Here is a 25,643-nt window from a genome sequence, read left to right on the forward strand (position 1 = left end):
TATTATCTTACGCATTATCTTACCTGTTACCCATTTTGCAATTTTTTTAAAAATTTGGTGTAATAGTTTAAACACTTCTATTCTCTCTTCAAGTTAATCCCATTTTGTGACACAAACATCCACCATGTTATGGTTAAGAAATGATTCAGCTCTCTCAATAATGTTAGTAAAATGTGTGACTAACAGTATCCCATTAAGGCAGAATGATAAACACTTTGATTTCCCTCTTTAACACAAAGAGCTAACAAAGTATGGTAAGATTTGCTTGATTATCATTTTCACTGTTGGCGGTGCTCCTTTATACTCTAGTAGAAATAAAACAAGCTTCACTGGTGGGGCTCAGTGGGTTGCTCAGTGGGTTGAGCATCCAGCTCTTGATTTTGGTTCAGGTCATGATCTCAGGGTCATGGGATTGAGCCCCACGTTAGGCTCTGCACTCAGCAGGGAGTCTGCTTGAGATTCTCTCTCTCCCTCTGCCCCTGCCTCCTGTGCTCTCTCTCTCCATTGTAAATAAATAAATCTTAAAAAAAAAAAAAAGAATGAAAGAAAACAAGCGTCAGTGGTTATATCTTTTAATAAAACTACCTACTTCAATAAAAATAGTCTCTATATAGGGCTTTTTTCCCTTTAGATGTATTTATTTTAGACATGTATGTGATAACTATTCTCAAGGTTACTGTCATCTGAAAATATTTTTGTTCACATTCAAGATGCATACAAATCTATAATATACATTTTAATTCTAAAAATAAGAATAGCTGAATTTGTTAAGCAATCAGGCAATATTTAATTTTTGACCCACATTATGGGCCTAGTACAGTGAGGAATGAAAAAGAAATACAGATAATGGTTCATGCCCTCTTAAGCAAACTGGGTCAATATATGTGTGCTCTTTTAGATCGACCAAGAAGTAGATGTGGCAAGTTTCTATGTGAAGTCACTTCTCATAGGTTACATTTATGGCTTCTCTCTGATCTCAGGGGATGAGGAGAGGCTCGTCTGGTTGGGACATTGAGGAGAAGGAGCTCAGCCTCCTCCTTGTTGGCCTGCTGGCAGGGCGAATGCACTCCGGGCAGCAATCTGCCAGACTCTAAGTTGCGGTCGTCCAATTCTGGGCTGAAATGAATGTCAAGCTCCCTGCAGCCTTAGCCCTAGGTAGGTCACAACTTCCAATTTGGGCTTTCCTCAAATAGAGTTGATATTTCAAGTCCCCTTTTTCTCATGTGATTCCACCCTTGGGTGGGAAGGGGAAGCACTCATGTTTATCACCCTAAAATGCCATTTTTGATTCTCGATGCTCAGAGAAGTAAGAGAAACTGGAGAACCCCATGAGGTCTTGGCAGGAGGCAGCCTGAAGGAGCTTGCACTGCGCAATGAAGGGTGAACAGAAACCAGTTAGGTCAAGTGTAACAGACAAGGAATTGGAGACAAATAAATGGCATGAGGGGAATAAAAGACCACAAAGGACAGTGATTAAGCGAAGGTGGTGAGGAAGCTGACCTGGCCCTGGTGGGTAATTCTGGAGCATTTATAAGATTTGCTCAGAAAAATACAAAGGTGGCTAGACCAAATAATTTCGACTCGATTTGTCAGGCAACAGAGAAGTATCTTACACCCTGGAAAAGGGGAGTTGTGAATGTAAGTTTCGAAGAGCAGAGACAATTAGGCCTATGGACTTTGTCTTTGAAAAGTATTTGTAATCATTTGGAAAGATGATTAGATTGCAATTGTCCTGATTTGCAGCTTTGATTACCAAGCATTAATTTAGAGAAAATAGAATTTAAGAACTTAAATGAGTTTTTGAGATACTTTAGATCTCACTTTATAGATAAGGAAACTGACTCTTCAAGCAAATTGGCTCGGGTTACATAGTTTGTGTGCAGCTGGGACATGACCCAGCATGTAAATGTCTGGGTCAGTTCTCTGTCCACTAAGCCTTGCTGCCATGAACTAATGCCAACGACATTTTAGGGCACAAATACATAAAGTATATTGGCGATAAACAACCTGAATAAGTTGTCCCTAATAGTAAGTAAATATATATAATACAGGGAGTGTTCAGCTTCCTCAAAGGTGATGCCAATGGTATATTGTAATTGACACTGCTCTAAAAAGAGATTGATTTTTATCTCTTCTGTAACAGTCTTTGTTGCCTTTGCCCCTTCGCATTTGTTCCCTCATTTAAAACAAGGTTACATTTTGGTGCAGAGAAGACTTGGATCGAGTTGCTTCGGCAGTGGTATAAGGCTATGCAAATGCTGCACGGCTCTGTTTTAGCTGACGTGAGCTGCAGGGATGGCAGCGAGGGAAGAAACACCCCATATGTAGCTGGGACTGTAAGTGTAAACATATTTGTGTAATGTATCTGGACCCCTACCCAGCAGTGCACTTGACTGCAAACATCCAGAACTCTGCAGCTCCTTTTAGTCACTCCACAAAGAGCTGCTGTGTCTTTGGTTTCAGCGAACAAACAATTTGCTACGTGAACAGCTGAAGCAAGCTGTGTCAACAAGACAGGATGTGAATTATGACATGCCGCTGTGTCTATGAAAGCAGAAGAAGGGAGTACATGATTACGGCCTAGAGCATGTGGTTAGCAAGGGAGTCATGGTTACTTCTCCAGCATCAGTTGCTGATGGAAAACATCTGCTTCCTTCCCTGTCCCCTTGAAACATTCTCTTGGGAAATAGGCCCCTGATGCTCTCACTCCGAACCAGGTCATTACCCTCATCAGACTTCTGAGGCAATATTTGAATCTGTTGAGAAATCATTAAAAAATAGTACGAATAACATGTTTGATGAAATAAAAGGGACGTGATAAGGAAATGTGAAAGCTTGCTGCATTCTCAGCCTTAAAATATCCTCTGTGCTTTAGCTCCTAATTTTCACACTTCACAGCTGCTAATGGATCTCAGCGGAACTGAAGGAAGGCTGTTGACAGGAAGATATGTCTTTTTGTCATCTCTGTCATGTTCCTTGCCTTATTCTTATATTGAAAGTTCTTATTTGCCTCAAAGCCCCTTGATATCAGCTAAGTTGCTTTTCTTTTTCTTTTTTCTAACTTGACACTCTTTTTTCTTTTCTTTCTTTTTTCTTTCTTTCTTTCTCTTTCTTTCTTTCCTTCTTTCTTTCTTTCTTTCTTTCTTTCTTTCTTTCTTTCTTTCTTTCCTTTTCTTTTCTTTCTTTTTCTTTTCTTTCTTTCTTTCTTTCTTTCTTTCTTTCTTTCTTTCTTTCTTTCTTTCTTTCTTTCTTTCTTTCTTTCAAGTCTTCTGCAGCTCACAGAATGATGTAGATAAGAAAGGCCAATGCCTGATGTCTGGATGACTGTGAGAGTCATTGGAAACAAAGCGCAGTAGGGGATCTGGTGATGTGCCCCGTACCTGGGGCTGAGGCAAACGTTCCAGGCATTGGAAGACCCCGTAGACCCTCAAATCTGGGATGTTTCTAAACAAAACCAGAAACATTCCTATCAGCCTCTGAAGATCCTTAACCAGGGCTAGGAAAAGAAAATTCAGGCTGATTCACTAATCACACAAGACATAAGCGGGTAACGGGGAAGAAAAGCTGAGTTCATTCTCTTTAAAAGCTCTGATGGCATCGCATAATGATATCAACTTTCTTAGAAAGTGACAGACTCCTGGGCTTGCTGAATGTAGTCTCCACAAAGTTCTAAATTCCTTTGTTCATCCATTACATTTCCCTTTAGCATTCTGGAGTTAAGATGCCGTTCACATACACTGATAGAATCTGATTCTCTTTGAAGGTTTTCCATCTAGTAACTCCATTGCTGAACTCATTCTTCCATATGTATTTTTTCTTCCGTATATATTTCTCAGGAATAGTCATAGCTGCCACAGTCAAATAAATACTATTTCCCTGACCCAGTTCTTTTTTTTTCTTACATGACACTTTTTTTGTCTTCTGAAGTTCTCTCAATTTTTTTTTTTCCACCCTAAGGGTGAGAACTTATTCTATTTGCACAAAGTACAATTGGAAATTTCTAAATGACTTAACCTTATTGCCATTTTTCATGTTTTCTATGAGGTAAATATTGTAATGTTCCCTTTAAAAAGAACTTATTACTAAAACACCAATAATTTATTCATCTAATCTGAACAATACTAGCAGATTTGCAGGATGTTCTGCTTTTATTGTTCTGCTGCTTGTCATTAAGAGATGGTATTTTTCCAGTAATTGTGGACTGTCCCTTATCATTAATCATTTGAACTTTAGATTTCTTTACCATATAATACACACCAGAAACTTCAGTTATGTGGAACTCCACATGTTGAAATGGTGCTTTTGGGCAGAAAAGATATTCACTGCCAACATAAATAAATAAATAAATAAATAAATAAATAAATAAATAAATAAATAAATAAATAAAAAAAATAAAAATGAGAATCCTTTTCAGAATATAGACTCAAAGTTAGGCATAATATTTGCATATAAATACTTGACATCATATTAAATCAATTCAATCTTTTTATTTAAAATAATCATTTCACAAGAATTTGGAATCTTCCAGGTATTATGAAAGGATTATAGGCTTTGCCATCAAACGTGGCTGGTTTTGATTAGCTATCTGACCTTGGAGATTTAACTTCTCTGACCTCAGTTCTCATTTATTAAATGGATTTAACAACAACAACTGCAGAGTGTGGTTATGAGGATTCAGTGAATTTAAGGGAGCATCTGGCACCCAGCAAACCCTCTAAATATGCGGTATTTCACGTGCTGTATATGTGCGATTGAAACGTATGTCGATTTCCCTCTGTCAATAAATATTTTTATTTAATAAAGCACCTGGCAGCAGGAACTTTACAATGTAGGTTACAAAAAACAAAGCAACACAACAGTATTTGTGATGAAATACTCAGTGGCGGTGCAGAGGAAACGTTCCCAGAGAAAGGAAGACAAGAAAAATACAATAATTGGGGCATGGTCTCTGATGAACTGAGTCTTGAGTTTGGTTATGAATAGCAGATAGAAGTAATAATGTACAAGCAAGAGGGGAGAGCCAACAGGGTGAAGTAAACTCCACTAGAGGTGGTGTGCTGACCGGGAGTCATTGTGCTGTGTCAGGGACAGTGCATCTATGTGCTGGAATAAAAATAAGATTGATGCATAAGCTTGGTCAAATTTATGGAGAATTTGAAAATTTTGGAGGAGAATTCAGAGTTGGTATGGTGAATTGATGGAAGCAAATGTGATTCACTAAGCGGAAAGCAATCTTATGATTGTTTAATTCTTACATTGTTGGCCAGTAGGAAGTGAGGCAGCATTTGCTCAGAGTAGATAGCCTTAATTTTAGCTTCTACTGCCAGGGAAGATTTGGAAGTGAGAGATGGGAAACCACAGTGAAGAAATTCCTTGGACTCGTATAATAGCAATTATAAAAAGAAATAGTTATACTAGAGGCATGTTGTCAGGCTCTGGGAAGCACAGAGAAAACGCGTCTCTTTTATGTACCAAATCTCTACATATTCCGCACAGATCCAAATGAGTTAGAACATATGGGTCCCAGAAGTGGACAAAGTGGAATAGATTTAGGAAACAGTTTACTGGAAGTTGGAGATAGGGAAGAACTAGGACCCAGATACTGGTAATGAAGGACCTCGCCAGTACTAATGTCACACAAATATATTGTCACTAATTGAATTACTTGGTTGTTATGGTCAAGTATAATTGGTTCAATTTATCTTGCGTGTGTGTGTGTGTGTGTGTGTGTGTGTGTGTGTGTGTGTGTTTGTAGCAGGAAAAGGAGAGTCAGGAAGAGAGGGAGGAATGAAGGGAAAGAGAGAGATTGATTAAATTAACCATCAATTAAACAGGGTATAATTTATTTTAAATCTTGCATTGTTTTATTCTTGCATTTTAAATAAGTTCTTCATTAAAATATTTTTTTTTTTTAGGAAGAGATTTTTGAACTAGATGAGCACAACAGCTATGGCTAGTCATTACTCTTTTGAAAAGAAAAGCAAGATGAAATAGAACTTTGAGAAAAAAGTGGAGAAGGAAAAAATAATATCAGTGAGAAAGATATTTAAAAATAAAATATAAGATAAAATGGAATCCAAGTACAGGAGCCAGATCAAGGATAAAGTATTGAAAAATGAGAGTGTCATATGCCCTGGCAGTCTAAAGAGAATGAAAACAAAGTCAGGGTGGGGGTGGAGGAAGACATTGATTTTGGTGAAAAGATCACCAGTGGGCTTCCTCAAAGCATAGCACAAATGATGAGACTTAGTTAAGGGGTCAGAGGCTAAGAATTTACAATTGTTGAAGAAATTGAAGTAGTGACTGCAGACTTGCATTTTATCTCACTAGAGATAATAGTGTGGGGTACCACAGAAAAATATTTGTGAAGGGTGAAGGGGTATTTGTTTTTTGAGAGAGAGATCTGAGTAACCTTCTAGAAAGAGGGAAAGGCGCTAATGCAAACAATACTGAAAATTTAATGAGGGGATAATTATTGATAAAACCTGCTCTTTTGTTGAAGCCAGGATGAAAGGGATTAAGCTTGAATTATTAACACTGGAAAACAGGAGAATCATGATTTTCCTCAAAAAAGAGAGGGAATGGGGACAAGAGGTTTGAAGAAATTTAAAAAATATATTAGAGTAGCTACTGTAGAGGATAGACTAGGAATAGAACACAAGATGAATGTAAGGACCATTAAGCTTTCTGAGCTTAGCTATAGTAATTATTATGTATCATCGATCATGTGTGTGTATGGACTTTGTACACCAACTGTCAACGAAATGGAAGAAAGAACAGAGGATACTACAGGTACATGTGATTAAGGGTTTAGGAATGCAGTACAGGCCAAGGGGATGAGTGATTCTAGGGTTCCTTAAAGGGGAACTTGAGATGACAGATCACAATATGCAACCAAACCAGAGAAATGAGAGGATTCAATTCAGTTTAACAAATATGTAAGGGAGGTCTCCAATTTCAAGGCCAATGCTAGGTCCCAATAAGTGAGGAAAGAAAAAGAACAGGAAAATGAGCAGGTGCTGAAGGAACAGAGGTCACAGCAAGAGCAAAGAGTCAAGAAGACTTACAGCAGAGTGAAAGTGGAAAATGGAGAGAATTAAAGACTCTGAGTCACAGAAAAATATTTCAAGTTCCAACTGTGTAGGCAAGCTCTGAGATGGAGGTTTGCCAGATGACTACTCTTTAATTGTAAGTCATTGCCTTTGAAAAGGTCTAGGAGCTGTGGTGCTGGGATGCTGTATAGGTCATCAAAGTAGTTGATAAATGAACTAAATAGAAAGGCGTAAAATAATACAGGGAAGAAAACCTCAATGAAATCAAGGTCCATCTGAATAGCAGTAAAGGGTAGCCACAGGATTTAGAGATGAAGGAAAATGGAGGGCTTTAAGGACTTCAGACGAGGAGGTCTTTGCAGAACAGCAGTAATGAAACGGTGTTCTAAACCAGCAATTAAAAAAAATAAGAGTCATACTGACCCTTCCTCCTAGGCTTAGTAATTCAGAAGGATCATGGAGAAGATATGTATTTCATTTTATAAGATATTGCCAAAGGTAGTTGTACCCTTTTATAATATCACAAATAACACTAGAATTCTAGTTGCTTATCAGCTTCATCAAAATTTGGTGTTTTCATTCTTTCGGATTTTGATTATTCCAGTGGCTATGTAATGCTATCTCACTGTGGTTTTAATTTGCCTTTCCCTGATGACTAATGATTTTCTGTATTTTTCATGTGCTTATGGCCATTTATGTACCTTCCTTTATAAAATAATGTCTGTTCAAATATTTTGCCCATTTTTATCAAGTTGTTTGTTATGCTATTATTGAATTGTATGATTTCATTAAGAATTCTGAATACCAGTCCTTTGACAGATAGTATGTTTGTGAATATTTGCTCCCAGTCTGTAATTTATCTATTGCTTTTCCTAAGAGAATCTTTTAATGGGCAAAATTTTGAATTTTATTTTGATTAATTTATAGTTTTTCTTCTATTATTATTGTTTCCTGTGCCCTCTGTAATAAAATTTACCCTACATCTAAGTCATGAAGATTTTCTGATGTTATATGGATTTAGCTAGATAGTTGTCACTTTACATTCAATGCTATGACTCATCTTAAATTATTTTCTATGGTGTAAATTGGACTTTGAGTTTTATTTTAGTTTCTTTCATTATGAATACACTTTTCCCATTAGATTATTTTAGCCCCTCTGTCAAAAATTGATTGAATGAACTGATAATTAATTGAAGAGAGGGCTATTTCTGGGCACTCTATTCTGTTCAATTGATCTTGCTTATTGTAAAACCAGTACTACACTTTATTGACTACTGAAGATTTATAGCAAGTCTTAAAGTCAGCTGGTATAAATCATCCAACTTTGCTCTTCTTTTGTGAGAATGTTTAAGATATTCTACATCCTTTTTATTTTTTATGTAAATTTTGGAATTAGCTTGTGAATTTCTATTAAAAAAAGCCTGATAGAATCAGGATTGAGGTTACATTGAATCTACAGTTTAATCTGGAAAGAAGTGACACCTTACCAATATTGAGTCTTCTAATCCATGAACATTGTATGTAACTTCTTTTATTTAGATACCTTTAATATTTGTCAGCAATATTTTGTAGTATTTAGTGTAAAATTGTTGCACTTCTTCTGTTAATGTACTCATAATATTTTGGCTTTTATTATTCTACCATAGTTGCATTGTTTAAAAAAATTAGCTTTATTTTCCTTTGTTTGTTGCATATATATATATATATATATATATATATACACACACACACAATTAATATTTATACTCACCTTGCATCTAGTGATTTTGCTAAATTCACTTAGTTTTAGTATTTGTTTCATAACATCTTAATATATTTTACATTTTAAAAAACCGTGTCAAGCATTTTACTACCTCCTTTTTGATCAGTTTTCCTTGTATTTCTTTGTCTTGCCTTGTTGCCTTAGGAAATAATTCCAATACAATGTTTAATGTAAGTAGTGTAGGCAAACGTGTTTGTCTCATTTCTGATCTTATGGGAGAAGTGGTTAGTCTTTGACCTTTATGTATCATATTAGTTGAAGGTATTGAGTATATTTCTTTCATCACATTGAAGATATTCTCTTTTATTCTTATTTGCTATCTCACGATGAATGGACGGTTGAATAGTTCCAAAGGCTTTTTCTTCATCTATTAAAATGGTATGATTTTTCTCTTACTCTGTTAATGGGATAAATTATATTGACAGCTTATTTTTCATCTGCTACCTCACTTTGTCAGTGTGGGGTGGCAATGGGGTCTGTAGCTCCTCTAGTTCTCAAAGGATCTCCTCCTTCAGCTTTTCTGAATTCTGGGCCAAGTGCATATGTAGCTTTGGGTGAAAGATACCAGCTTCTCCCACATGACATGAAAGTTTCAGGTGATAAGAGAGGCATGAGTTTCAGTTCTCCATTGACTGTTTAAAATGTTATGCCAATTTTGCATTCCTAGTATGATTACCCTTTTGGTAATTATGTTGATTTAACATGTATTGCTGAATTTGATTTGTTTCTATTTCGTAGGGAATTTTCCCATCTATGTTCACAAGGGATATTGGCCTGTAGTTTTCTTACCTTGTAACAACTTTGTCTGATTTGTTGTCAGTGAAATTATTGTTTTATTAAAGTGGAAATGTTTCCTATTTAATTTTCTAAAACAGTTTGTACATGATTTGTATTCTGTTTTCCTTAAATATTTGATAGAATTCACCAGTGAATCCATCTGGGACTGCAGCCTTCCTTGTGAAAAAGTTTTTGATAATTAACATAGTTTCCTTAATATATATAGGGATGTTAAAGTTTTCTACTAATCTTGTGTAAGCTTTGGTGTGATGATTTCCAAGGAAGTTGTCAGTTTCACTGAAGATTTTCTGCCATAATTTGTGTTATTGTATTTTTTTTCAGAATTCCATTTTTATTTAACTATTTAACTGTTACTGACTCTTTTTGCAATATTTTTTAGTGCTTGGTCTATGTATTACAATATGTATCTTTAACATTTCACAGTTTGCTCAGTGTTAAAAATGTACCACTTCATGTAAACTTTAAGAAACTCATAGCCATGTAGGCCAACTACCGTTTATTCTTTCTGCTATAGTTGTCCTTTGTGTTACTGTTATATAAACCATATAATTCAAATTTATACTTTTTAACAAAATTACATATATATTAAATAAATTAACAAGAAAAATTGTATATTTAATATTTGCCTTCATATTACTATTTCTAATTATTTCATTCCCTCCTGAAGACCTGGGTTTCAGTATAGTATAGTTTCCCCATAGAATAAATAATTTCCTACAGCATTTCTGTAGTGTAGTTATTCTAATGATGAATTATTTTATTTTGTACTTTATCTATAAATTACTGTATCCTGTTTTCCTTCTTGAACATTATTTTCAACAGGTATAAACTTCTGAGTTGACTACTTTTTCTCTCAGCAATTTAAGTATCTTTCCACTATTTTCTGCCCTTCATATTTCTCATGACGAGTTTCCAGTAATTCGTATTTTGATCCCCCTATTATTAATGTCATGTTTTTCTTTGGCTAATTTAACATTTTTCTCTTAATGTTTAGCTTTCAGCAACTTCACTTTCACCAACTTTGGGGAAATTTTTGCCTTTATTTCTAAATTTTCTGTTCTCCCCCCCCCCCCCCCATTATTTATCTTCTTTCCTTTTGGGAGGTCAGTTTCACATCTGCTAGACTCACCCAATGCCTTCCTCCAGGATTAGGTTCTCATCCCATTTCTGCCTACTTTTGGTTGTTCTCCAGTGCTTTCAAGTAGTTTTTATTTTTTTCCCCAGAGTTTTAAGTACCATTATATTTTAAGTTGTAAGTAAGTAAGCAATAATATGTTTGTATTTGCCACAGAATATTTTTCTTTTTAAATATTTAGTATAAACTATGAAGGTAAAAACCATACCCCCAAATGGTTAGGTGATTTAAAAGATTGTGCTGATTGCCCCAGCATTGTGATTTCAGTAATTTCAGGGACCTTCTCTAAGCATGCATATATGCACATAGGAATAATAATATGCACCTCAAAGAGCCATTATTAAATAAAACCCATAGAATTGTGTCTTACCCATGCTGTTCTTAATACAAAGGAAGTATTATGACCATCATTGGTATTATTTTTGAAAAGAAATACTAATCTACTTAACTAAGTATAAATTTATACATTTATAGGGGATTTCTTTAAAAACATTATAAAATCCCTTAACATTATTTGGATCCATCGTTTACATCTCAGTTTGAATGAATTCATCAAATTCCTTTCTAAAAGCAAGTTCTTCTGGGGTAGATCAGACAAAGAGGATTAGGTAAGTTTTTGGTGTGTTTCAGAAAGACAAAGTTAAAAGCCAGGGGCAAAAAGCTGGTTTATTTTTCTTTTACTAATATGTATACTCATTAGTGTTGTCATATGACTCTTTAAGACAGTATTAACGTAACTCTCTCTGCCCTATACAAATACACACCCAAGTGCACACACTCTGGCTAAAATGCACCACAGGAAGTGGCTAGCATCAGTGGCCAAGTTTGATCAGAATGATGAGTTGGAGGAAGGTCATCAAACTTCATGATAGATTGCAAGCCCAGGACAAAGGAAAAAGAATGTGCTTTACACAAAAAACTTTATCTTATTCAAGTAATCTGCCAGAAACGGCCAGAGTAGACAGAGTCATTAATTTCTTAGCTTAATAGTTTGAGGTGAATTGCTTTAAGGGATATTCTTTCAGAATAGAAGCTATTGTATGCCTTCGTAGGCAGCAAAATTAAAGGTAGAGTGATTACCTCAATGGTAATAACTGAATCTTGGACATAACAATGATTAAATGATTTTTTGGATTGCTATCATCACATGAAAACACAGTTTAAACAACAACTCTTTAGGCTAATGAGTTTATTAGTGGTAAATGAAACAAATGACCTGCAAAGGGTGGGGAGATCTAAAGGAATTGGTATTAAAAGATCTAGCAGAGAAATAAAATTAATTTCAGATCCAAACAGCCTTGAGGTATAATAACTTTTTACCATTTTGTTAGAAATGATAGACTAGAATGAAAGTAACAGTTCATTTCATTAAATAAACAAACAGCGACCAAAAATAAGAATTCTTAAAATTATTCATAACATTAAAATCAAACACCGTTACAGAGGTGATCTTAAAATATACAAAAGCTTCTCAAAAATTGGAATCCTTTTGTATGCTTTAACAATACACGTTATATTTATATTACATTATGACAGGTGTGATTTGTCAGCCCGCTGCAAGTTAAGACCATTTTATTTTAGAAACAGTCCTTTTGATGCACAGATAAATTTTGGGAGGTGTTACTAAATGTGACATGCAGAATAAATGTCTTTTACTAATTATTGAAAACCAGGTATAATAAGAGGAGATTATGAAAAGTTTAGCCAGCCCTGCTTAGGATTCCAGTAAATAGGTAGAAAATATAATTCAGCTATTTGTTTACAGGTACAACCTCTGTCCATTAGCTTCACATGTTTCAACAGAAATTGCTCTTGTGTTTATTTAGAATATTTTGCAAAGAGCTGGCACCTAACCAAGAAAATTAGTATTAAAAAGTAATAAATGTCAACTTAAAAAAATCCTTCTGTCAGCAAGTGATAAAAAGAAAAGCTTATTAATAATAGCAATAAAACATAGTAAATACTAAATGGCGATGAAGTATTACTGATGAGAAAAATACTATTCTATACTTTGTCCTGTGGATATTTTGGTGGTTCAGAACAGATGTTCTGTGCAATGATTTACTAAATGATAAATGTTTTCAAGCTGATATAATCACGTAACAATAATAATCATTCCTTAATTTTTAAACTTTTATAATACAACATTCAACAGTCATTGCTCACAAAGTAAGATGATTAAATAAAACGCCAATTAACAAAATTATTTACAATTAAATTATAATTTAAGCAAGCCAAGAAAGGGGCCCTTACTAGCTCAGAGAAGAAAGCAATTACAAGTATATTTTTTATTGTTGTTATGAAACTTGATAATTAAGATTACTAAAAAAATGTGATTTTTCTCTTAGAAATAGTCTCCATTTTGCTGCTTTCCTGTACCAAGGTTTTAAAAACATTTCCCTCACAATTCCAGATTGTTGATGCCAACACATACATCGAAGGCATTAGGGCAAGGAGAAGACTCCTTTCTTCAAATATCAAGACAAGGAAAATCATCTTTAATACCCCAGAGAACTCGGAGAATGTTACTAGAAAGCACAAGCTCCTTCATGGTCAGGAAGGACGATCTACAAACAGGTATTCATTTTAGTACAAGAGTCCTTATTTTAGATAATGGAGATCCCAGTTGCCATTAGGTAAGCTTTGAAAAAAAAATCATCAAACATACATTAGCAGCAACTATATGATCTCCTACTGAGATTCAATATTCTTCTGGTAATTCAAGAGTATGTTGTGGAATTTAGTGAAGTTTAGGCTCACAACTTTAAAACAATGCACAATTGTATTTATGTCTCTAACAGTTATGCTTTAAAAAATGGCCTATTTCACCTATAGTTTATCATCAATTTATTCTTTTTGTTTTAGCCTATGTGAATGGAATGCTGGATAATCCCATCAACATGAGAATATTCATGTTGCATAATTCAGTATCAAATTAGCTATCTTTTTCTTTCCTCTCATTAGGAGGGCTCGAGACTGATATTTTTGCAATAAAAAACTTTAATTTTACTTTCAGAGACATAGATTTTGTCATTGTATTTTAGAAAGGTTCTTTTGGAACTCTCTTAAAAGTTGTCCTAGAAATTATGTAGTAATTTTTACAAAGGTACAGCATGGAAACATTATAATAGAAATGCAAAATCAGATGACAGGTACTCAATAATAATTTATAGAATTAGAGGTTTTATTCTGTCTGAACCTAAGTTCATATCTTTTGCCCTTTACATCTAGCTCAGGGCACCAACACCAAGCCAAACATAGGAATGAACAAAGAAACCCAGGAGGCTTCATGTTCTCATTTTCCCAAATATCTGATCATAGTGTAGGTTAACTGGTAGATGATAACACAAAGGTGCTTATGCAGGTTAATTGGTGATTAAATAAAACTATTAGAGTGTTTCTTAGTGAATTTCTGTCATTTTCAAAGTATTTTAAGCTGGATGAAATCTTGCCAAGCCTTCAAGCTTATGAAACTGCAATTCATGGTTATTAAGAGCGAATGCCCTAGAGAGATTAATCTGTGCTATCCCAACAAGCCGACCTTTTCCCAAAGACATAGCAATTTAATTATCTACTTTGAAAAGCACAATTATAGTAAAATTCAAAGCCTGATTTATAGACAGGTTTTACATTCTCATTTATAATGCATGTAAATAAGAGTTCTTTGGGTTTCTTTTTTCTAGGGTTATTATGCATGTAGCTAGTAAGTCCTAAATAGTTCTTGCTTTACAAAACTACAGGCTTGTTTTTTTTTTTATTAATTATTAGCTATTAGTAAAAAAGGATATTTCAAGTTATGAATGTTTTATAGTAGGTCTTCTCTTTAAATTTTACATATCACTTGCACTATTGTAAATAAATAGTTGCTTCTATAGTCTCTGAACCTGAGGAACTTGACCTGGATAGAATTTCTATTTAAGTAGAAGCTGATGAAAATGATGTCATTTTATATTTTCTACTTAATGATTCTATATTTTATCTCATAGAAGTATAAACTAGACAGTTATCATAAAATGAACTTTAAATTGGAGCTAACTATAATATGCACTTGAAATAGCATAAATTATGTTCTTAGCTTAGTCAGAAAGTTTCAAATTATTTATTGAAGACCCCTCTACCCACCATCATAAGCCCTCTTCAATTAGAGGAGGAAGATATTTGAAGGTGTGCGTGCGCGTGCGCGCGCACACACACACACACACACACACACACACCCCAAAAGGACAAAGGCCTCAGCTCCCAGTGCTTGTCTGTTTCTCTGTTTCTGTGTCAATGCCTTGCTTATACCACAGTACTCACTACTAATTGCTACCCATGTGAAATGTGAATGCCAAAGGGATTCTTGGGAAAACAAATTTTTTTTTTTTTTGCTTTTATAAGATAGCATTCACATTGCCCAGTGGGGATAGAAGAGTGATTTTTTTTTTTTTATAACTGTACCTAATGTAAATGTGAAATTTTAGGACCTTTTGCTTTAATGAAGCCTACTGTAGAAATGCATATGTGGCAGTGTAGATAAAAAAGTTGGAGGCTAACAGTCATCAGTGAGAGCAAGCCAAGAAGCTGGCTCAGCTGAGAGCAGATGGCAGACAGTGCTCTCCAAACCGAGAGATGTTGTGAGAAGCAAGAATGAATGGAGAGAATGAGCCATAAAAATATATATAAATATAATAGATTTATTATATTTAATAAGTATATTTATTTATTATATATAAATAATAATAGAAATTATAGAAATCAGTAAATAAAGAAACAGCCGTTTGTGAATCATAGAGGCTAGTAAGTGGCACACTGTAAGCCTGAACTACACTGTGGAGTTAAACACCGAACTAATGCTCACAGGGCATATGCAAGAGCTCCCTTACCACGTTAGCATTGATGACCATAACATAGCTTCTCCTTCCATAGTCATCAAAGTATTTTTTTTGTTTTCTTTTAAGATTTTGTTTATTTATTTGACGGAGAGAGAGACAGCCAGCGAGAGAGGGAACACAAGCAGGGGAAGTAGGAGAGGAAGAAGCAGGCTCCCAGTGGAGCAGGGAGCCAGATGCGGGGCTCGATACGAGGGACCTGGGATCATGCCCTGAGCTGAAGGCAGACGCTTAACGACTGAGCCACCCAGGCGCCCACTAAGTGTTTATAAATAAATAAATATATATGTCTGTGTGTTTGTATACACATGTTTGAAACTAGACTCTGGGAAAATGCAGAAATAACAAAGGTAAAAGGTATGTTCTTAGTGCCACAGAAACTTATTAGTTAGGTCTAAGATACAAATGCAAAAACATATGCAGGTATATGCCAAAACTGAACAATGTTACCTGGGATATACTCCCATCTTAGAGGCATAATGATGCATGTAGAAGAAGTTTTCACATAGAAATCTCTGACTGTTGGGAGCATAGACTGAGCATCTACTATCAGTGAGAGATTCCAGGAAGAAAGACGGGCCCTAACGGTCAGCTTTCTTCCTGAGCTTTACCATATAATACATTCAATAGTCCCAACTGATTGAGAGAGTTTGGTAGTTTCTGAAAGTTCTGGTTTATGATCCAGTGGTGTGAGAACCCTTTTCCACAGGCATATATGTCCCTTATGAATTTTTCCCAGAATTTGAGGTTTAAGTATTAGAGGAAAAAATGAAAATGTAGTAAAAATAGATGAAAAGGTAAATTTAAAATCAATTTAGTTTGACCTATTTCAAAAAGTTATTTATGAAGCATTTTTACATGTGGGTTAAAAAGCTATGAAGGTAGTAATTTTTATATATTTTAAAGCATGTTTTAAAAGACAGGATAATGAATGCCTGGTGGCTCAGTCAGTTAAGCACCTGCCTTCGGCTCAGGTCATGATCTCAGGGTCCTGGAATGGAGCCCTGCATCAGGGTCCCTGCTCAGTGGGGAGTCTGCTTCTCCTTCTCCCTCTGCCTGCCGCTCCCCCTGCTTGTGCGTGCTCTCTATCTCTCTGTCAAATAAATAAATAAGTAAATAAATAAATAAATAAATAAATAAATAAATAAATAAATAAAATCTTTAAAAAAATAAAAAGGATAAAATCTCAGTAATTCTGAATCGTTTGGAGATGAGAAAGGCAGAATGTTCATATTTATTTTAAGAAAAAAAACATATTTTAGGGTGCCTGGCTGACTGGATCAGTACAGCATGCAGCTCTTGATCTTGAGATCATGAGTTCAAGCCCCATATTGAGCCTAGAGCTTACTTAAAAAATATATATACATATATATATATGTATATGTGTATATATGTATATATGTGTGTATATATATATTTATATATATACTTTTTGAGGAGGTAGTATCATACCATAGTTAATAACATGGATATATAGAAAAAGAAAATAAGATACGAATCATCAATTCATGACATTAAATGTATATCTAGGAGGTGTTCTGGAGGAACCAAGAAATGTAGAAAAGGAAATCATCCAAGAAAAATGGAAGACAGTTTTACAGAGCTGAAGAAAGGAAGGTTCAAACAAAGGTAGGTAGGTTCAAAAGAACCTACCAAGTGCTGAGCAAAATAAACTTTAATTGCCTAACACTAGACATGTCATTGGGAAATTATAGAATATTAATGCTAAAGAAAGCCTCTAAAAAGCTTCCAGAGAACAAGAACAGATTACCTCCAAAAGAAGAGCATTTAGAATATAATAGACCAGTGATTATGACAGTGGATACCAAGTCAGTAGAACAGTGCTGTCAAAGATTTGAGGAAAATGATGTTGAATTTAAAATTCTGAACCTATGCAAGCCCTTCATAATTTGTGAAATTAATAATAATTTTAGCAACACAAGGAGTCAAAAAGTGTATCTCCTTTGAATATTTTCTTAAAAACTATTAAGGATATTATCTAGAAAAATACAAAAGGAGTACTAAAAGAAAAAAAAAACATAGTATGTGTGGAAACAGAGGATCTAAACTTTGAAAAGAATACTTGAGGGTGCCTTTGTGGCTCAGTTGTTAAGCGTCTGCCTTTGGCTCAGGGCGTGATCCTGGTGTTCCAGGATCAAGCCCCACGTCAGGCTCCTCCACTGGGAGCCTGCTTCTTCCTCTCCCACTCCCCCTGCTTGTGTTCCCTCTCTCGCTGCTGTCTCTGTCAAATAAATAAAATCTTAAAAAATAAAAAAAAAATAAAAAAAAAGAATACTTGAAATGACAGCTGTTCAGCAGACATAGAAAAGCTAAAAATCAGTTGGTCTAAATTATAGTGAAATCCCACGAATTATAACAAAAGGGCTCACAGAAGTATGCCTTCAGGAAGGAAGTATATTCTGTTAAATAAACCTTGTATTTAAGAAGATGATGACATACAAATCGCTAACAGACACATGAAAAAAATGTTCAAAATCATTAGCCATCAGGGAAATTCAAATCAAAACCACACTAAGATACCACCTTATGCTAGTTAGAATGGCAAAAATAGACAAGGCAAGAAACAACAATTGCTGGAGAGGATGTGGAGAAAGGGGATCCCTCCTACATTGTTGGTGGGAATGCAAGTTGGTACAGCCACTCTGGAAAACAGTGTGGAGGTCCCTTAAAAAGTTAAAAACTGAGGTACCCTATGACCCAGCCATTGCATTACTGGGTATTTACCCCAAAGATACAGACGTAGTGAAGAGAAGGGCCATATGCACCCCAATGTTCATAGCAGCATTGTCCACAGTAGCTAAATTTTGGAAGGAACTGAGATGCCCTTCAACAGATGACTGGATTAAGAAGTTGTGGTCCATATATACAATGGAATATTACTCAGCTATCAGAAAGAACGAGTTCTCAACATTTGCTGCAACATGGACGGCACTGGAGGAGATAATGCTAAGTAAAATAAGTCAAGCAGAGAAAGACAATTATCATATGATTTCTCTCATCTATGGAACATAAGAACTAGGAAGATCGGTAGGGGAAGAAAGGGATAAAGAAAGGGGGTTAGTCAGAAGGGGGAATGAAGCATGAGAGACTATGGACTCTGAGAAACAAACTGAGGGCTTCAGAGGGAAGGGGGGTAGGGGAATGGGATAGGCTGGTGATGGGTAGTAAGGAGGGCACGTATTGCACGGTGCACTGCGTGTTATACGCAACTAATGAATCATCGAAGTTTACATCAGAAACCAGGGATGTACTGTATGGTGACTAACATAATATAATAAAAAAAACATTAAAAAAAAGAAGATGGAATATCTTAATAATAATGAAGAAATCATAATATATTTTTGTTAACAAAAGATGAAAACTCTAGATAAACATCTCCATAAGAAGACTTGGTCCAAATACAAAGCAGATTAAATTTGCATTACAATCAGGTATAAATAACTTTCTGAGCTATGTTTTATTTTGGTTCTTTAAAAATACACATGATAGAAGTTTCAAGACACCAAGAAACAGAGACCAGTCAAGTGTACCATTGTTTCTTCATAAAACAATGATATGCAAGTCAGGATAGGCTAATATATACTACCGTAATAAACCCTGCAGTCTCATGACTTTTAACACGATACAAATTTATGTCTGGTTTTATCACAGATGAATGCTGGTCAAGTTGCCCTTCTGTGTGCTTTCTGTAAATAGTGACCCTGAGAACCATGGTCCTTGCATTGAGTGGCTCTGCAGTTTCAGAGTTCTTGATTTTTAATGATCAACATGGGAAATAGAAAGTGCAGGACATTTTAGGGCCCTGTCCTAGAAGGGCTATCTGTCACTTCTACCCACGTTTCATTGAGTTCCCTAGCGAACCGAACTGTAGGAGCAAATGTATATAAGTGAACATGATAGTTTCAGCCACAAATATTAGGCAACATTATGATATTATCTGTATTGTTTGATATCTTGTTTGCTAAGGAAAAAGTACCAAGTGGCCAGACTCCGGTGGTCTTCAAGGGATACCAAGGAGTTTGCCCTTAACCTGTCACAAAGCTTTGTGCGGTCTACAGGGAACTCTTTAAAATGGAGAAATTATTCTAATCTTTTGCTATTCCCTGGGGTATAAATTATGAGCCATAATATCCAATCACAGCTCGATGACCACATTTGAGACAGTGTCACTGTGCCGATCCCTCTCTATTCTTTAGTAGGAAATTTAAAAAGAACACAAACATAACATTTGGATAAAATAAGGTGTTTTACATGATTTTCGTTCCTTTTTATCTTACTGGCCCCTCGTTATAAAATGTACAATATTTCTTTTGGAAGGAGAGCAAACAGATTTTACCGTGACATATTAAAAAATACATAGTTTTCAGTTCCAATCCAGTTTGCTTCCCATGAAAAAGAAAAATAGTATTGATTACAGTGAGTGTAAGGGAAACTGAATCTCCCAAATCAGCATAATTTGGAGCAATTGTAAGAATAAATAAATCTATTTGACATTGAAACTTGCAATATTCTCCTTTGAATGGCACAAGAATAGCATATTTTTGTTCTTCTAGCCCAATTACTTTATGTAGTTCTAGTGTATGATGTGTAAAAAAATACCCAATTGAAAGCAGAGTTTATTGAATTTCAATTTTTAGAATCTATAGGCAAAGCACAGAAGAATTCATTACAGTAGCAGAACAGAATATAAATACTATAAGCTCTGATGGTATACAAGTAAAAAGAAGGAAGTTAAGGTCTTCATTTATTCAAGTGTGAAAGTGGAGAGTAAAGTTTGTTTAAAATTGTTGGGACACTAACTACAGTTTAGAACTGAAACAGAGGGTAGCAAATAGAATTAAATTATAACAACTTAAATGGAAGATGGGAGCAGGAGACAAGTAATGGTTATGAATTCATTATTTTCATTGGAAAGAGAACAATATATCTAAATATAATAAAGATTATAGACATAAGCATATTATTCTGATTTTGGTTAACTAAAAATATTAAACAGTGATGATTAGATCTGACATTGAGGAGATGGGAATGAGGATAAAGGCCAGATAATTTCATTTTTGCTATAATTTGTATTACTTGATTTCTTGTTACCATGTAAATGTCTTACTTTACCTATATTACATTTATGGCAAAAAAGTAACTTTGCAATTATAACTACATTGGTAAAGTATACAGCACTGTCCTAGACACAAAATCTTGATACGGATTCAAACATGGCCATGAAATACTAGCAGTCCAGATTCACATGTAATATTAAAGACATCTTGTTCAACTTCTATCAGATATGTGAATCTTTTCTACATTTTTATCATTTTGTAGCCTTGTTTTCTTGCCTCTGATAAAAGAAAGCTCACTACATTTTTAAGTATGGCATTCTATCTTGTTTAGCTCTAATTATGAGTAGGTCCTTCTCTATTAAGCATCGAAAGCTATCTCATTTCAACCTTGCCTCTTTATTTTTGAGTTAATTACTGACAAAGTAATATTTGAATTAGAGGAGATGAAATATTAGAAATTCAATTTATCAAAATATTTTTATCTCAAGAGTGGTAATAAAATACATTTATACATATTATACCAGTTTGTTAACAATTCACTAAATCCCATTTAACCACTATAAATGAGCACCAAGGGATGCATCAAGTTTGTCATCTGGTAGAATCGCTCTCCCCCGTTAACAGTAATAGACCTTATTATTAAAGCGTACTATGATCCATGAAGAAGTGCCTACAGCTTATTTTAATTTAATAGAAAATTACCTCTGTTACTACTGTAAGGACAAACAAAACTAAGAAAGGACTAATCTAAAGCTCCATACTATTGATAATATGTGATAATTTATGGGAGATATATGTTACTGGGTATCTGTTTTATAAGCTCTTTCAATAGCAGTATTGGTCTTGGGTCATCTTTGTTATTATAAATTCATAATCTTTATTTCCTTGTTGTTGCTTTCTATTTGGTGTTCTTATTCCAAAAAATGTCAGGGGCATTTTTATCCAAATAATGCATGTTTATAGATTTTAATACAACCCTTGAACAACACAGGTTTGAACTGCATAGGTCCATCTATATGTAAATGTTTTTCAATAATAAGGTGCAGTCCTGTACATGTATTTTCTCTTCTATATGATTTTCTTACTAATATTTTTCTCTAGTGTACTGTATTATAAGAATACAGCATATAATACATATACAAAATATGTGTCGATTGGCTATGTTACTAGTAATTCTTTCAGTTAATAGGTATTCGTAGTTAAATTTTGGGAGAGTTAAAAGTTATTTGTGTGGGGGCCTGGGTGGCCAATCAGTTAAGCAGCCAACTCTTGGTTTCCGTTCAAGTCCTGATCTCAATGTTGTGGGATTGAGTCCCACTTTGGGTTCCATGCTGAGTGCAGAATCTGCTTGAGATTTTCTCTCCTTCTCCCTCTGCCCCTCCCACTCGTGCTCTCTCTCTCAAATGAATAAATAAATCTTTAAAAATAAAGAAGGTAATATGTGGATTTTCAACTCTGTGTGAGGTCAGCACCTCTAATCCCCAGGTTGTTCAAGCGTTAACCATATATCTGTTATAATATGTCCATTATAATATATTTGTAAAGAGAAATCTAAACTTGGAATAATTTATAAAATGATAGCTCAACAAAATGTCCTGTGTTCAAATATTTCAAATTCTTTCCAGGGTGAAAGAGAATAAAGAAATTCAAAACTTATGACATAATCTCTTGCCTCAATATGTAGGTAAGACTGTGCCATGGTATGTGTGCCCAAAACTGACCCTGGGCATCTCATGGCCCAGTATAGCAAAGCAACTCTTGACTGTGGTTTCTACCACCTGAGGAAGCTGTCCTCAGCCCCAGACAAAAGCCTGCTGTCCCTCAGGTCCTGCAGTCCAGTCAGCTGATGCCTGTAGACTCTTACCTTTCAAAAGCAACTAGACAGGGCAGGTGAACACCCATAGACACACACATGCACAAGTTTATGACATAAAAATTTAAATATCATTAAAAATGTCTGGTTACCAGACTTTACCCCCCCCCAAATTTTTCTTAAAATAATCAACATGCTATGTTTATTTTGATAAGAAAGAATGTATCTAAGAAAGATAATTTCTCCTTTTCAAAAATAAACAAAGGGGATTCTGGGAAGATGGTAGCTGTAGAGAGGTAGTTTTCGAATCTCTCTAATTGCCCTGTAAAAATAAACAGACAGACAACATCTGCAACAAAACTAGGTATAGGTTATCCTCACTAATGACAAAAATAAAAGCAAGCAATACTAGGATTCCAACCCAGGCAGCTTCATCCCAAAGCCCAAGATCTTACCAACAACACACGCTACAAAGGGTATGTGAAGCTACCATCCCAGTGTTTTCATCTTCATGGGCTTGCATGCTTACTGTTGTGTAACGATGATGCTATGTTGGGAGCAGAAAAGGGATTATTCCCTTCTCAGTGTGTTCTAGACACAAAGGAAACTAAGCTTTTTAAAGGCATCGTTTCCTTAGGAATATCACTTATCTACATTTGTTTGCTCATTTTTGCTGTTTTCCCTCACCTCCAATAGTAAGTATTGGAATCAGATCTGTGATCCCCCAGAAGGAACTCCTGAGACACACACCATTATACAGCATCCCAAGAATGTACAACAACTTACTTGATGCCAAGAAAAGGATTGGTTGAAAGTGATTGAATCCAACAATTTAGAGTGTGAATTCTATATTTTGCTATACAGAGAATTTGAGCATAATTATATATAAAACTCATAAAGGATTTACTGTGGAATTCTGGTTATAAAATTGTGGTGACCTTTTTTTTTTTTTTAAGAATTTATTTATTTATTTAATTTTGAGAAAGAGAGAGTGAATGGGGTGGGGCAGAGGCAGAGAGAGAGAGAATCCCAAGCAGACTCCACGCTGAGCATGGAGCCTGATGTGGGGCTTGATCTCATATCTCTGAGATCATGACCTGAGCTGAGATAAAGAGTCAGATGCTTAACCAACTTAGCCACCCAGGGGCCCTGGTGATTTTTTATTAGAGAAATTTAAGCCATATAGATAAAAGATTCTGCATCCAATTTTTTCTTCTTCCAGGAACGATATATTCCTCTTTATTGCCTCAAACCTTCTACTCCTTGATTGGTTCTCATTACTAGTTCTTGGTCTGAATTTCCAGATCTTAAATCTCACTAATTATATTGTTGGGGAGGAAAAATTGTCAACCTTCAAGATCTTTCTAGTTGGACTAAGAATCAAATTGACATGAGACAGATCAACAGGAGAAAAATAAAATTTAATAGCATATGTATAAGGAATCCACACAGACATGGAAATTCCAAAGACATTCAGGCAACCTGATGCTTATATAAGCTAAGGAACAGTGTAGGGGTCTGAGGATACAAAGGAGGGAAAGACCATTAGCAAAAAGGTGAAAGGAGATGTTTGGAAATCAGAGGTTGTTCTATTATGCAGATAAGTTTCTTAGGTAATGAGGAATCTCTCTTAATAACTCTCTGCCTTGTATAAGCAGGAAGTTGAAAGGGAAGCAAAGAACTTTTCCTGAACCTACTGTCTGCCTACCTTATTATTGCAAGAATGGCTTTTTCATTTTCAAATTCGAGCCCTCTCTGTCCCTGCATATCCTGACAACAATCTGCCTTCTTTTCGCCCTAGGAATGATGGTGTTTTACTCTGGTGTCTTTGGCAGAAAGAGTCACTTACATTTTGGGGCCTAACCTGAACATAGAGTCTCTCTTGAGATATTTCCTGTGTTACCCCATTAAACATCCTCCTAACAACAGTACATTAGGAACATTATTTTCCAATTTACTCACTCACAAAGCCATTAAGGCAAATGAAAACATCAACATGAGTTTTCAGTACATCGTTTCTTTTCACCAGACATGAGGGGTCTGGATGTAGAGTGTCCTCAGGGACTTGGGCAGTGTAATGACATCAAAAGTTGGAGTTATGCATCATGAAACTCTGAGAAACAAATGTCAATGCAATGTGCTGGAGGATGCCAGATTGGCAGCAGGTAGACGATCAGATTTTAAATCCATAGTGCAAACCAGGCTAGGCAAAACGATGGTTCCTGGGTTGAAGACAAGCAAGATAAACACCATGAGGACTTAATGATGGAGAATTTCCAAGAAGACAGTGGTGATGAAGTGGTGATTTCCAAGAAGAATGTGGACAAAATAGCACACAGCTGTGGGAGCTTGTTATCTGATTCAAAAGTATTTGGGCCTGGGAGATCTAGAAGTGTTTATGCATGAGCAGCAGAATAGCTGTTGTTGTAGTTTCCTTTTTCTTTTTGACTCCTTATGCAAGGAAGCCATTTTATTAGGAAGATACCAGGGTGAGACCTTTGCCTTGAGAGTTTAAATTCTGTTTGGCGAGACAGTTGAAAAAACACAATTCTGAAATATGATAAAGTCAATATTAAAGTATGATGATTTAGTTGTTCCTTTCTTATAAATTACTCTTGGTAAATTGAAAATATTTGTGTATTATGTAACCTTGCAAATCTTGGTTCTTCATTTTCAAAAATAAATTTGAGCTTTGGAGTTTGGAAGAATTTGTATATCTTCCAAAATAGCTTGATGATTTTCAAATATAGCTAACATCTTGTGAAAAGAAGGATTTGGGTATTCTCATACCTATATAAACACATCGCAAGACATAGTAATTACTTTTGTCTTTACATGGTGGAAAGAGTTGGTCTATTTCTTGGACTCCATATTGACACTCAAAAATTTCAGCCCTTCCCTGAGTATCAAAAACAGACTTTAAAAATTTGTTTGTATTTTTAAATATATGCCAGTTATAAAACATTTACATTTGAATAATAAATTTTAACCTTCTGGAGTCAAGTAAAAAGAGAGCCTTTAATCAAAGATATTGAAAAAAATTATAATACATGTTTCTTTTGGCCTAACACAAGTAGAATAAATTTAATCACCATAAACATTTTCTTTAAATGTATATGTTCAATAATAAGAAT

At 35.1% G+C, this 25,643-nt stretch overlaps 1 long non-coding RNA gene across 1 annotated transcript in view; it reads left to right on the plus strand.

The window, feature by feature from the left end:
• The window catches only part of LOC123784343 (uncharacterized), a 309,802-nt gene that overhangs the window by 185,800 nt on the left and 98,359 nt on the right, over positions 1–25,643 (plus strand). The window contains exon 2 of the long non-coding RNA XR_006777431.2: positions 13,161–13,324. This is a non-coding gene — a long non-coding RNA (uncharacterized LOC123784343). The remainder of the gene's footprint in view (positions 1–13,160; positions 13,325–25,643) is intronic.

Source organism: Ursus americanus, chromosome 4 (assembly GCF_024610735.1).
Source record: "Ursus americanus isolate L20-20 chromosome 4, mUrsAme1.1.p, whole genome shotgun sequence".
In the NCBI taxonomy this organism is placed as follows: domain Eukaryota; kingdom Metazoa; phylum Chordata; class Mammalia; order Carnivora; family Ursidae; genus Ursus; species Ursus americanus.